Genomic DNA, 14580 nt, shown 5'->3' on the forward strand with positions numbered 1-14580 from the left:
CTTCACTTTTTCTTCGCTTGTGTCATTTGCTTATTGCGCCATAACCATGGATAATCTTCATCGTTTATCAGGATGCTTGGGTCAGCCTTGACATTGAAGGGAGGAATTTCATGAAACTTTTCATAATCTTCAGACATGTCTGTCTTGCCCTCCACTCCCAGGATATCCCTTTTTCTTGAAAGAACCATGTGGCGCTTTGGCTCATCGTATGATGTATTCGCTTCCTTATCTTTTCTTTTTCTCGGTTTGGTAGACATGTCCTTCACATAGATAACATGTGCCACATCATTGGCTAGGACGAATGGTTCGTCAGTGTACCCAAAATTTTTTAGATCCACAGTTGTCATTCCGTACTGTGGGTCTACCTGTACCCCGCCTCCTGACAGATTTGAAGGAAATATGCCCTAGAGGCAATAATAAAGTTATTATTTATTTCCTTATTTCATGATAAATTTTTATTATTCATGCTAGCATCGTATTAACCAAAAACATAATACATGTGTGAATACATAGACAAACAGAGTGTCACTAGTATGCCTCTACTTGACTAGCTCGTTAATCAAAGATGGTTATGTTTCCTAACCATGGACAAAGAGTTGTTATTTGATTAACGGGATCACATCATTAGGAGAATGTTGTGATTGACATGACCCATTCCATTAGCTTAGCACCCGATCGTTTAGTATGTTGCTATTGCTTTCTTCATGACTTATACATGTTCCTATGACTATGAGATTATGCAACTCCCGTTTACCAGAGGAACACTTTGTGTGCTACCAAACGTCACAACGTAACTGGGTGATTATAAAGGTGCTCTACAGGTGTCTCCAAAGGTACATGTTGGGTTGGCGTATTTCGAGATTAGGATTTGTCGCTCCGATTGTCGGAGAGGTATCTCTGGGCCCTCTCGGTAATACACATCACTCAAGCCTTGCAAGCAATGCAACTAATAAGTTAGTTGCAAGATGATGTATTACGGAATGAGTAAAGAGACTTGCCGGTAACGAGATTGAACTAGGTATTGAGATACCGACGATCGAATCTCGGGCAAGTAACATACCGATGACAAAGGGAACAACGTATGTTGTTATGCGGTCTGACCGATAAAGATCTTCGTAGAATATGTAGGAGCCAATATGAGCATCCAAGTTCCGCTATTGGTTATTGACCGAAGACGTGTCTCGGTCATGTCTACATTGTTCTCGAATCCGTAGGGTCCGCACGGTTAACGTTATGATGATAGTTTCATTATGAGTTTATATATTTTGATGTACCGAAGGTTATTCGGAGTCCCGGATGTGATCACGGACTTGAAGAGGAGTCTCGAAATGGTCGAGACATAATGATCGATATATTGGACGACTATATTTGGACACCGAAAAGGTTCCGGGTAAGATTGGGACAATACCGGATCACCGGGAGGTTATCGGAACCCCCCGGGAGGTATATGGGCCTTATTAGGCCTTAGTGGAAAGGAGGGGAAAGGAGCAAGGGAGGGGGCGCCCCCCCCCCTCAAGCCCAATCCGAATTGGGAGGGGGTCGGCCCCCCTTTCCTTCCTCCCTCCTTCCTCTTCCTTCCCTCTCCTACTCCTAATAGGAAAAACGGGAGTCCTACTCCCGGTGGGAGTTGGACTCCCCCCCTTGGGCGCGCCACCCTCCTTGGCCGACCCCCTCCTCCACTCCTTTATATACGGGGGCAGGGGGCACCCCAGAGACACACAAGTTGATCTTCGTGATCGTTTTCTTAGCCGTGTGCGGTGCCCCCCTCCACCATAATCCTCGATAATATTGTAGCGGTGCTTAGGCGAAGCCCTGCGACGGTAGAACATCAAGATCGTCACCACACCATCGTGTTGACGGAACTCTTCCCCGACACTTTGCTAGATCGGAGTCCGGGGATCGTCATCGAGCTGAACGTGTGCTAGAACTCCGTAGTTTCGGTGCTTGATCGGTCAGGCCGTGAAGACGTACGACTACATCAACCGCGTTGTTATAACGCTTCCGCTTCCGGTCTACGAGGGTATGTAGACAAAACTCTCCCCTCTCGTTGCTATGCATCACCATGATCTTGCGTGTGCGTAGGAAATTTTTGAAATTACTACGTTCCCCAACAGCGGCATCCGAGCCTAGGTTTTATGCGTTGATGTTATGCATGAGTAGAACACAAGTGAGTTGTGGGCGATATAAGTCATACTGCATACCAGCATGTCATACTTTGGTTCGGCGGTATTGTTGGATGAAGCGGCTCGGATCGACATTACGCGTACGCTTACGCGAGACTGGTTCTACCAACGTGCTTTGCACACAGGTGGCTGGCGGGTGTCAGTTTCTCCAACTTTAGTTAAACCAAGTGTGGCTACGCCCGGTCCTTGCGAAGGTTAAAACATCACCAACTTGACAAACTATCATTGTGGTTTTGATGCGTAGGTAAGAACAGTTCTTGCTCAGCCCGTAGCAGCCACGTAAAACTTGCAACAACAAAGCAGAGGACGTCTAACTTGTTTTTGCAGGGCATGTTGTGATGTGATATGGTCAAGACATGATGCTAAATTTTATTGTATGAGATGATCATGTTTTGTAACCGAGTTATCGGCAACTGGCAGGAGCCATATGGTTGTCGCTTTATTGTATGCAATGCAATCACGCTGTAATGCTTTACTTTATCACTAAGCGGTAGCGATAGTCGTGGAAGCATAAGATTGGCGAGACGACAATGATGCTATGATGGAGATCAAGGTGTCGCGCCGGTGACGATGGTGATCATGACGGTACTTCGGAGATGGAGATCACAAGTACAAGACGATGATGGCCATATCATATCACTTATATTGATTGCATGTGATGTTTATATTTTATGCATCTTATCTTGCTTTGATTGACGGTAGCATTATAAGATGATCCCTCACTAAATTATCAAAGTATAAGTGTTCTCCCTGAATATGCACCGTTGCGAAAGTTCTTCGTGCTGAGACACCACGTGATGATCGGGTGTGATAGGCTCTACGTTCAAATACAATGGGTGCAAAATAGTTGCACACGCGGAATACTCAGGTTAAACTTGATGAGCCTAGCATATAACAGATATGGCCTCGGAACACGGAGACCGAAAGGTCGAGCGTGAATCATATAGTAGATATGATCAACATAGTGATGTTCACCATTGAAACTACTCCATCTCACGTGATGATCGGACATGGTTTAGTTGATTTGGATCACGTGATCACTTAGAGGATTAGGAGGGATGTCTACCTAAGTGGGAGTTCTTAAGTAATATGATTAATTGAACTTTAATTTATCATGAACTTAGTCCTGGTAGCATTAGCATATCTATGTTGTAGATCAATAGCTCGCATTTAGCTCCCCTATTTTATTTTTGATATGTTCCTAGAGAAAACTAAGTTGAAAGATGTTAGAAGCAATGATGCGGATTGGATCCGTGATCTGAGGTTTATCCTCATTGCTGCACAGAAGAATTATGTCTTTGATGCACCGCTAGGTGACAAACCTATTGCAGGAGTAGATGCAGATGTTATGAACATTTGTCTAGCTCAATATGATGACTACTTGATAGTTTAGTGCACCATGCTTAAACGGCTTAGAATCAGAACTTCAAAGACGTTTTGAACGTCATGGACCATATGAGATGTTCCAGGAGTTGAAGTTAATATTTCAAGCAAATACCCGAGTTGAGAGATATGAAGTCTCCAACAAGTTCTATAGCTAAAAGACGGAGGAGAATAGCTCAAGCAGTGAGCATGTGCTCAGATTGTCCGGGTACTACAATCGCTTGAATCAAGTGGGAGTTAATCTTCCAGATAAAATAGTGATTGACAGAATTCTCTAGTCACCATCACCAAGTTAGTAGAACTTCATGATGAACTATAATATGCAAGGGATAACGGAAACGATTCCAAGCTCTTCGTGATGCTGAAATCAACGAAGGTAGAAATCAAGAAAAGCATCAAGTGTTGATGGTAAACAAAACCACTAGTTTCAAGTAAAGGGACAAAGGGAAGAAAGGGGAACTTCAAGAATAACGGCAAGCAAGTTGCTGCTCAAGTGAAAAAACCAAGTCTGGACCTAAGCCTGAGACTAAGTGCTTCTACTGCAAAGGGACTGGTCACTGGAAGCGGAACTACCCCAAATATTTGGCGGATAAGAAGGATGGCAAAGTGAACAAAGGTATATTTGATATACATGTTATTGATGTGTACTTTACTAGTGTTTATAGCAACCCCTCAGTATTTGATACTGGTTCAGTTGCTAAGAGTAGTAACTCGAAACGGGAGTTGCAGAATAAACAGAGACTAGTTAAGGGTGAAGTGACGGTGTGTGTTGGAAGTGGTTCCAAGATTGATATAATCATTGTCACACTCTCCCTATACTTTCGGGATTAGTGTTGAAACTAAATAAGTGTTATTTGGTGTTTGCGTTGAGCATGAATATGATTTGATCATGTTTATTGCAATACGGTTGTTCATTTAAGTTAGAGAACAATTGTTGTTCTTTTTGCATGAATAAAACCTTCTATGGTCATACACACCAAAAAAATGGTTTGTTGGATCTCGATCGTAGTGATACACATATTCATAATATTGAAGCCAAAAGATGCAAAGTTAATAATGATAGTGCAACTTATTTGTGGCACTGCCGTTTAAGTCATATTGGTGTAAAGCGCATGAAGAAACTCCATGCTAATGGGATTTTGGAATCACTTGATTATGAATCACTTGATGCTTGCGAACCATGTCTCTTGGGCAAGATGACTAAAACGCCGTTCTCCGGAACAATGGAGCAAGCAACAGATTTGTTGGAAATCATACATACTGATGTATGTCGTCCAATGAATATTAAGGCTTGCAGCGGGTATCATTATTTTCTGACCTTCACAGATGATTTGAGCAGATATGGGTATATCTACTTAATGAAATAGAAGTCTGAAACATTTGAAAAGTTCATATAATTTCAGAGTGAAGTGGAAAAACATCGTAACAAGAAAATAAAGTTTCTACGATTTGATCGTGGAGAAGAATATTTGAGTTACGAGTTTGGTCTTTAGTGAAAACAATGTGAAATAGTTTCACTACTCACGCCACCTGGAACACCACAGCATAATGGTGTGTCCGAACGTCATAACCGTACTTTATTGGATATAGTGCAATCTATGATGTTTCTTACCGATTTACCACTATCGTTTTTGGGTTTATGCATTAAAGACAGCTGCATTCACGTTAAAAAGGGCACCATCTAAATCCGTTGAGACGACACAATCTGAACTGTGGTTTGGCAAGAAACCAAAGTTGTCGTTTCTTAAAGTTTGGGGTTGCGATGCTTATATGAAAAAGTTTCATCCTGATAAGCTCAAACCCAAATCAAAGAAATATGTCTTCATAGGATACCCAAAGGAGACTGTTGGGTACACCTTCTATCACAGATCCGAAGGCAAGACATTCGTTGCTAAGAATGGATCCTTTCTAGAGAAGGAGTTTCTCTTGAAAGAAGTGAGTGGGAGGAAAGTACAACTTGATAAGGTAATTGTACCTTCTCCCTTATTGGAAAGTAGTTCATCACAGAAATCTGTTCCTGTGACTACTACACCAATTAGTGAGGAAGCTAATGATGATGATCATGTAACTTTAGATCAAGTTACTACCGAATCTCGTAGGTAAACCAGAGTGAGATCTGCACCAGAGTGGTACGGTAATCCCGTTCTGGAGGTCATGCTACTTGACCATGACGAACCTATGAACTATGAGGAAGCGATGATGAGCCCAGATTTCGCAAGATGGCTTGAGGCCATGAAATCTGAGATGGGATCCATGTATGAGAACAAAGTGTAGACTTTGGTTGACTTGCCCGATGATCGGCAAGCCATAGAAAATAAATGGATCTTCAAGAGGAAGACGGACGCTGATAGTAGTGTTACTATCTACAAAGCTAGAATTGTCGCAAAAGGTTTTCGACAAGATTCAAGGTGTTGACTACGATGAGAGTTTCTCACTCGTATCTATGCTTAAGTCTGTCCGAATCATGTTAGCAATTGCCGCATTTTATGAAATCTGGCAAATGGATAAACAAAACTGCATTCCTTAATTGATTTATTAAAGAAGAGTTGTATATGATGCAACCATAAGGTTTTGTCAAGCCTAAAGGTGCTAACAAAATATGCAAGCTCCAGCGATCCATCTATGGACTGGTGCAAGCATCTTGGAGTTGGAATACACGCTTTGATAAGTTGATCAAAGCATATAGTTTCATACAGACTTACGGTGAAGCCTGTATTTACAAGAAAGTGAGTGGGAGCACTACAGCATTTCTGATAAGTATATGTGAATGACATATTGTTGATCAGAAATAATGTAGAATTATTCTGCAAAGCATAAAGGAGAGTTTGAAAGAAGTTTTTCAGAAAAAGACCTCAATGAAGCTGCTTACATATTGAGCATCAAGATCTATAGAGATAGATCAAGACGCTTGATAAGTTTTTCAATGAGTACATACCTTGACAAGATTTTGAAGTAGTTCAAAATGGAACAGTCAAAGAAAGAGTTCTTTCCTGTGTTACAGGTGTGAAATTGAGTAAGACTCAAAACCCGACCACAGCAGAAAATAGAAAGAGAATGAAAGTCATTCCCTATGCCTCAACCATAGGTTCTATAAAGTATGCCATGCTGTGTACCAGATCTATTGTATACCCTACCACTGAGTTCGGCAAGGGAGTACAATAGTGATCTAGGAGTAGATCATTGGACAGCGGTCAAAATTATCCTTAGTGGAATAAAGGATATGTTTCTCGATTATGGAGGTGACAAAAAGGTTCGCCGTAAAGGGTTACGTCGATGCAAGTTTTTGACACTAATCCAGATGATTCTAAGTCTCAATCTGGATACATATTGAAAGTGGGAGCAATTAGCTAGAGTAGCTCCGTGCAGAGCATTGTAGACATAGAATTTTGCAAAATACATACGGATCTGAATTTGGCAGACCCGTTGACTAAATTTCTCTCACAAGCAAAACAAGATCACTCTTTGGGTGTTAATCACATAGCGATGTGAACTAGATTATTGAATCTAGTAAACCCTTTGGGTGTTAGTCACATGGAGATGTGAACTAATCACATAAAGATGTGAACTATTGGTGTTAAATCACATGGTGATGTGAACTAGATTATTGACTCTAGTGCAAGTGGGAGACTAAAGGAAATATGCCCTAGAGGCAATAATAAAGTTATTATTTATTTCCTTATTTCATGATAAATGTTTATTATTCATGCTAGAATTGTATTAACCGGAAACATAATACATGTGTGAATACATAGACAAACAGAGTGTCACTAGTATGCCTCTACTTGACTAGCTCGTTAATCAAAGATGGTTATGTTTCCTAACCATGGACAAAGAGTTGTTATTTGATTAACGGGATCACATCATTAGGAGAATGTTGTGATTGACATGACCCATTCCATTAGCTTAGCACCCGATCGTTTAGTATGTTGCTATTGCCTTCTTCATGACTTATACATGTTCCTATGACTATGAGATTATGCAACTCCCGTTTACCGGAGGAACACTTTGTGTGCTACCAAATGTCACAATGTAACTGGGTGATTATAAAGGTGCTCTACAGGTGTCTCCAAAGGTACATGTTGGGTTGGCGTATTTCGAAATTAGGATTTGTCGCTCCGATTGTCGGAGAGGTATCTCTGGGCCCTCTCGGTAATACACATCACTCAAGCCTTGCAAGCAATGCAACTAATAAGTTAGTTGCAAGATGATGTATTACGGAACAAGTAAAGAGACTTGCCGGTGACAAGATTGAACTAGGTATTGAGATACCGATGATCGAATCTCGGGCAAGTAACATACCGATGACAAAGGGAACAACGTATGTTGTTATGCGGTCTGACCGATAAAGATCTTTGTAGAATATGTAGGAGCCAATATGAGCATCCAGGTTCCGCTATTGGTTATTGACCGGTGACGTGTCTCGGTCATGTCTACATTGTTCTCGAACCCGTAGGGTCCGCACGCTTAACGTTACGATGACAATTTCATTATGAGTTTATATATTTTGATGTACCGAAGGTTGTTCGGAGTCCCGGATGTGATCATGGACTTGACGAGGAGTCTCGAAATGGTCGAGACATAAAGATCGATATATTGGACGACTATATTTGGACACCGGAAAGGTTCCGGGTAAGATTGGGACAATACCGGATCACCGGGAGGTTATCGGAACCCCCCGGGAGGTATATGGGCCTTATTGGGCCTTAGTGGAAAGGAGGGGAAAGGAGCAAGGGAGGCCCCCCCCCAAGCCCAATCCGAATTGGGAGGGGGCCGGCCCCCCTTTCCTTCCTCCCTCCTTCCTCTTCCTTCCCTCTCCTACTCCTAATAGGAAAAAGGGGAGTCCTACTCCCGGTGGGAGTTGGACTCCCCCCCTTGGGCGCGCCACCCTCCTTGGCCGGCCCCCTCCTCCACTCCTTTATATACGGAGGCAGGGGCACTCCAGAGACACACAAGTTGATCTTCATGATCGTTCTCTTAGCCGTGTGCGGTGCCCCCCTCCACCATAATCCTCGATAATATTGTAGCGGTGCTTAGGCGAAGCCCTGCGACGGTAGAACATCAAGATCGTCACCACGCCGTCGTGTTGACGGAACTCTTCCCCGATACTTTGCTGGATCGGAGTCCGGGGATCGTCATCGAGCTGAACGTGTGCTAGAACTCGAAGGTGCCGTAGTTTCGGTGCTTGATCGGTCGGGCCGTGAAGACGTACGACTACATCAACCGCATTGTTATAACGCTTCCACTTCCGGTCTACGAGGGTACGTAGACAACACTCTCCCCTCTCGTTGCTATGCATCACCATGATCTTGCGTGTGCGTAGGAAAATTTTGAAATTACTACGTTCCCCAACAAGATTGACCCATTTGCACTTAAACAAAGGGACCTTAAAATCATGTCCGTAGTCAAGTTCCCATATGTCCACTATGTAACCATAGTATGTGTCCTTTCCGCTCTCGGTTGCTGCATCAAAGCGGACACCGCTGTTTTGGTTGGTGCTCTTTTGATCTTGGGCGATCGTGTAAAATGTATTCCCATTTATCTCGTATCCTTTGTAAGTCAATACAGTCAAAGATGGTCCCCTGGACAACAAGTACAACTCATCACAAACAGTGTTGTCACCTCTGAGACGTGTTTCCAACCAACTACTGAAAGTCCTGATGTGTTCACATGTAATCCAGTCGTCGCACTACTCCGGGTGTTTGGAGCGCTGACTGTTCTAGTGTTCATCGACATACGGGGTCACCAAGGTAGAGTTCTGTAGAACTGTGTAGTGTGTTTGAGACCAAGAATATCCGTCCCTGCATATTATTGAGTCACTTCCAAGAGTGCCTTTTCCAGTCAGTCTCCCCTCATACCGTGATTTAGGGAGACCTATCTTCTTAAGGCCAGGAATGAAGTCAACACAAAACCCGATAACATCCTCTGTTTGATGGCCCATGGAGATGCTTCCTTCTGGCCTAGCGCGGTTACGGACATATTTCTTTAGGACACTCATGAACCTCTCAAAGGGGAACATATTGTGTAGAAATACGGGCCCCGGGATGACAATCTCGTCGACTAGATGAACTAGGATGTGCGTCATGATATTGAAGAAGGATGGTGGGAACACCAGCTCGAAACTGACAAGACATTGCGCCACATCACTCCTTAGCCTTGGTATGATTTCTGGATCGATCACCTTCTGAGAGATTGCATTGAGGAATGCACATAGCTTCACAATGGCTAATCGGACATTTTTCGGTAGAAGCCCCCTCAATGCAACCGGAAGAAGTTGCGTCATAATCACGTGGCAGTCATGAGACTTTAAGTTTTGAAACTTTTTCTTTGGCATATTTATTATTCCCTTTATATTCGACGAGAAGCCAGTCGTGACCTTCATACTGAGCAGGCATTCAAAGAAGATTTCTTTTTCTTCTTTCGTAAGAGTGTAGCTGGCAGGACCTTTATACTGCTTCGGAGGCATGCCGTCTTTTTCGTGCAAACGTTGCAGGTCCTCCCGTGCCTCAGGTGTATCTTTTGTCTTCCCATACACGCCCAAGAAGCCTAGCAGATTCACGCAAAGGTTCTTCGTCACGTGCATCACGTCGATTGAAGAGCGGACCTCTAGGTCTTTCCAGTAGGGTAGGTCCCAAAATATAGATTTCTTCTTCCACATGGGTGCGTGTCCCTCAGCGTCATTCGAAACAGCTAGTCCGCCGGGACCCTTTCCAAAGATTACGTGTAAATCATTGACCATAGCAAGTACGTGATCACCGGTACGCATGGCGGGCTTCTTCCGGTGATCTGCCTCGCCTTTGAAATGCTTGCCTTTCTTTCAACATTGATGGTTGGTCGGAAGAAATCGACGATGGCCCAGGTACACATTCTTCCTGCATTTGTCCAGGTATATACTTTCAGTGTCATCTAAATAGTGCGTGCATGCATGGTATCCTTTGTTTGTCTGTCCTGAAAGGTTACTGAGAGCGGGCCAATCGTTGATGGTCACGAACAGCAACGCCTTTAGGTTAAATTCCTCCTGTCTGTGCTCATCCCACGTACGTACACCGTTTCCATTCCACAGCTGTAAAAGTTCTTCAACTAATGGCCTTAGGTACACATCAATGTCTTTGCCGGGTTGCTTAGGGCCTTGGATGAGAACTGGCATCATAATGAACTTCCGCTTCATGCACATCCATGGAGGAAGGTTATACATACATAGAGTCACGGGCCAGGTGCTGTGATTGCTGCTCTGCTCCCCGAAAGGATTAATGCCATCCGCGCTTAATGCAAACCATACATTCCTTGGGTCCTTTGCAAACTCATCCCAATACTTTCTCTCGATTTCTCTCCACTGCGACCCGTCAGCGGGTGCTCTCAACTTCCTGTCTTTCTTCCGGTCCTCAGTGTGCCATCGCATCAACTTGGCATGCTCTTCGTTTCTGAACAGACGTTTCAACCGTGGTATTATAGGAGCATACCACATCACCTTCGCAGGAACCCTCTTCCTGGGGGGCTCACCATCAACATCACCAGGGTCATCTCGTCTGATCTTATACCGCAATGCACCGCATACCGGGCATGCGTTCAGATCCTTGTATGCACCGCGGTAGAGGATGCAGTCATTAGGGCATGCATGTATCTTCTCCACCTCCAATCCTAGAGGGCATACGACCTTCTTTGCTGCGTATGTACTGTCGGGCAATTCGTTATCCTTTGGAAGCTTCTTCTTCAATATTTTCAGTAGCTTTTCAAATCCTTTGTCAGCCACAGCATTTTCTGCCTTCCACTGCAGCAATTCCAGTACGGTATCGAGCTTTGTGTTGCCATCTTCGCAATTGGGGTACAACCCTTTTTTGTGATTCTCTAACATGCGATCGAACTTCAGCTTCTCCTTTTGACTTTCACATTGCGCCCTTGCATCGACAATGACCCGCCGGAGATCATCATCATCGGGCACATCGTCTGGTTCCTCTTGATCTTCAGCAGCTCCCCCCGTTGCAGCATCACTGTATTCAGGGGGCACATAGTTGTCATCGTACTCTTCTTCTTCGTCGTGTTCCATCATAACCCCTATTTCTCCGTGCCTCGTCCAAACATATAGTGTGGCATGAAACCCTTGTAAAGCAGGTGGGAGTGAAGGATTTTCCAGTTAGAGTAAGACCTTGTATTCCCACATTCAGTGCATGGACAACACATAAAACCATTCTGCTTGTTTGCCTCAGCCGCATCGAGAAACTCATGCACGCCCTTAATGTACTCGGAGGTGTGTCTGTCACCGTACATCCATTGCCGGTTCATCTGCATGCGTTATATATAATTAAGTGTCCAAATTAATAGAAGTTCATCATCACATTAAAACCAAAGTACATACATAGTTCTCATCTAACAACATATAGCTCTCCAGAGCATCTAATTAATTAAACCATACATTGAAACTATGTAAAACATTTCAATGCGAAAACAAATGCGATCATAATCGCAACCAAGGTAACAATTGATCCAACGGCATAATGATACCAAGCCTCGGTATGAATGGCATATTTTCTAATCTTTCTAATCTTCAAGCGCATTGCATCCATCTTGATCTTGTGATCATCGACGACATCCGCAACATGCAACTCCAATATCATCTTCTCCTCCTCAATTTTTTATTTTTTCCTTCAACAAATTGTTTTCTTCTTCAACTAAATTTAACCTCTCGACCATAGGGTCGGTTGGAATTTCCGATTCACATACATCCTACATAAATAAAATCTATGTCACGTTGGTCGGCATAATTTTCATAAACAATAAATGAACCAATAGTTATAAAGATAATATATATACCACATCCGAATCATAGACAGGACGAGGGCCGACGGGGGCGGATACCAAAACCATCGCACTATATAAGATGCAATAATAAAAGTAAGAAAATAATACAAGTATCTATGTAAACATACAAGTAAGAATATTTTTTCCTTTCAAAAAGAAGATAAGAACAAGAGGCTCACCACGGTGGTGCCAGCGATGAGCTCGGCGTGGGTGATCGACGGCGGTGAAGACGGGGACGAGGCGTGACGGGCCGCTAAACCTAGACAAATATTGAGGAAAATGGAGCTTGAAGGTCGAGCTTGGAGAGGAGAAAGCTTAAGTAGTGTGGCTCGGGCATTCCATCGAACACCTTGTGTGCATAGGAGGTGAGCTAGAGCACCACCAAGCCCTCTCCCCCTCGGCCAGAGAAAAACAGAGCAGTGTGCTCTGCTCTTACGCGAGGGGGTATATATAGGCTCCTCATTGGTCCCGGTTGGTGGCATGAACCGGGACTAAAGGGGAGCCTTTGGACCCGGTTCATGCCACCAACCGGGACCACTGGTGGTGGGCCAGGAGTGAGGCCATTGGTCCCGGTTCGTCCCACCAACCGGGACCAAAAGGTCCAGACGAATCGGGACCAATGGCCCACGTGGCCCGGCCGGCCCCCTGAGCTCACGAACCGGGTCCAATGCCCCCATGGGTCCCGGTTCTAGACTGAACCGGGACTAATGGGCTGACCCGGCTTGGACCGTTGCCCCCTTTTCTACTAGTGATGTAACAAAGTAATAGTAGAAATAACCAGATAGTAGCACATGCAGACAATGATGTATGACCTGAAATTTGAATCCTCAGGGGTGGGAGGGCCAGTCATATGCCTTTGTTGGGCAGGTTTGGTCACAAGGTCTCCTCATCCATAAAGGCCTATCATTTATTCTCTAGAGATCTAGTCATGAAGTCCAAACTCAACCACAAAGGGTATATCTTGAGGCAATCCCTGCCCTTCAAAAAAATTGTGGCTAATCCACAAGGTTGAATGCTCTCGTGAACTCCTACTACCCAGGAGTTCCCAACTCTAAGAGAAATAGGCCCGTTGAATGCTTGGAGGCGAACTCAATGCTCTTTGCTCACCGAAGATGAAATATCTCACTTGAATCTCACCTCTCTCCTAGTTTCCATTTATCTCCCACATAGGGATTTACTCAAAAGATGACTTGGTTGGAGGGGATGGGGAATGGTTAGGACCCCTTTAGTGTCGATCTTCGAAAAGTTGGTCGGGTAGTTCGAGCCCTAGACCGTCTATGGTAAACTTCTCTGGTTGGTCAAAAGTCAATCAAACATGTGCTTCACATGAAATTCTTGCATATGGACATTCTAGGTTTAAATGTCATGATCACTAGGCTCAGAATACTCCAGGCATCACCTTGGACAGTTTGGGCAACTAACTGTTGAAAATATGCCCTAGAGACAATAATAGATGTTATTATTTATTTACAAGTTTTTAGTTAGTGTTTATATTTTGTGCTATAATTGCAATGGTTTTGGGTAGTGCAAGTGGGGGAGGTTCCATTCCCGAGGTGCCAACTGTTGCAACTGTTGGAAATCCGCATCTAGGGATGATGTCCTAGTAGCATATGGTCGCCGGAGCGGACGACAACGACCATTCCTGCGGTGTCTTTGGGTAGCGCAAGTGGGGGGAGGTGCCATTCGAGGGAGAGGGAGAAGGCAACCGTGTGTGTGACATTGAGGAGCTCACTAGGTGCATAACGGCAGCACCGCTGGTGCTCGGGTAAGACCAGAGTGAGGAATTTGACAATGGCGACCATGGCATGCTCGGAGCTCGCAGGGAAGACGGCCAGAGGTCACGGGGCTTGCTATGGGGGACACTCACGTCTTTTGCGGCACATCAGGATCCTTGCGGAGCGGAAGGAATCGTCCGACGTGCTTCAACAGCATCGAATCGAAAGCGGCAGTCTGAGGTCGGAGGCGGGGAAGATGCATTGTGGCGCTCGGTACTGGCCATCTCTCATAAAATTAGTAGGCTTTTAGGACGAGGGCATCTCGTAAGAGCTTCCTGGCGAGGTGGAGGTGCTTGGGGTTGTTGTTGGCCACGCGGAGACGAAGGCAGCGGAGCGTGGGTAGCTAGCCGCGGCAGCGCATGCTCCCTGTGCAGCCGGCGCTCGCCGGAGTTGAGAGAGAGAGGCCGTGAGGTAGAGAGAGAGAGGTGGGAGGCGAGAGAGAGTCC

The sequence above is a fragment of the Triticum aestivum genome, chromosome 5A (assembly GCF_018294505.1).
Source record: "Triticum aestivum cultivar Chinese Spring chromosome 5A, IWGSC CS RefSeq v2.1, whole genome shotgun sequence".
In the NCBI taxonomy this organism is placed as follows: Eukaryota; Viridiplantae; Streptophyta; class Magnoliopsida; order Poales; family Poaceae; genus Triticum; species Triticum aestivum.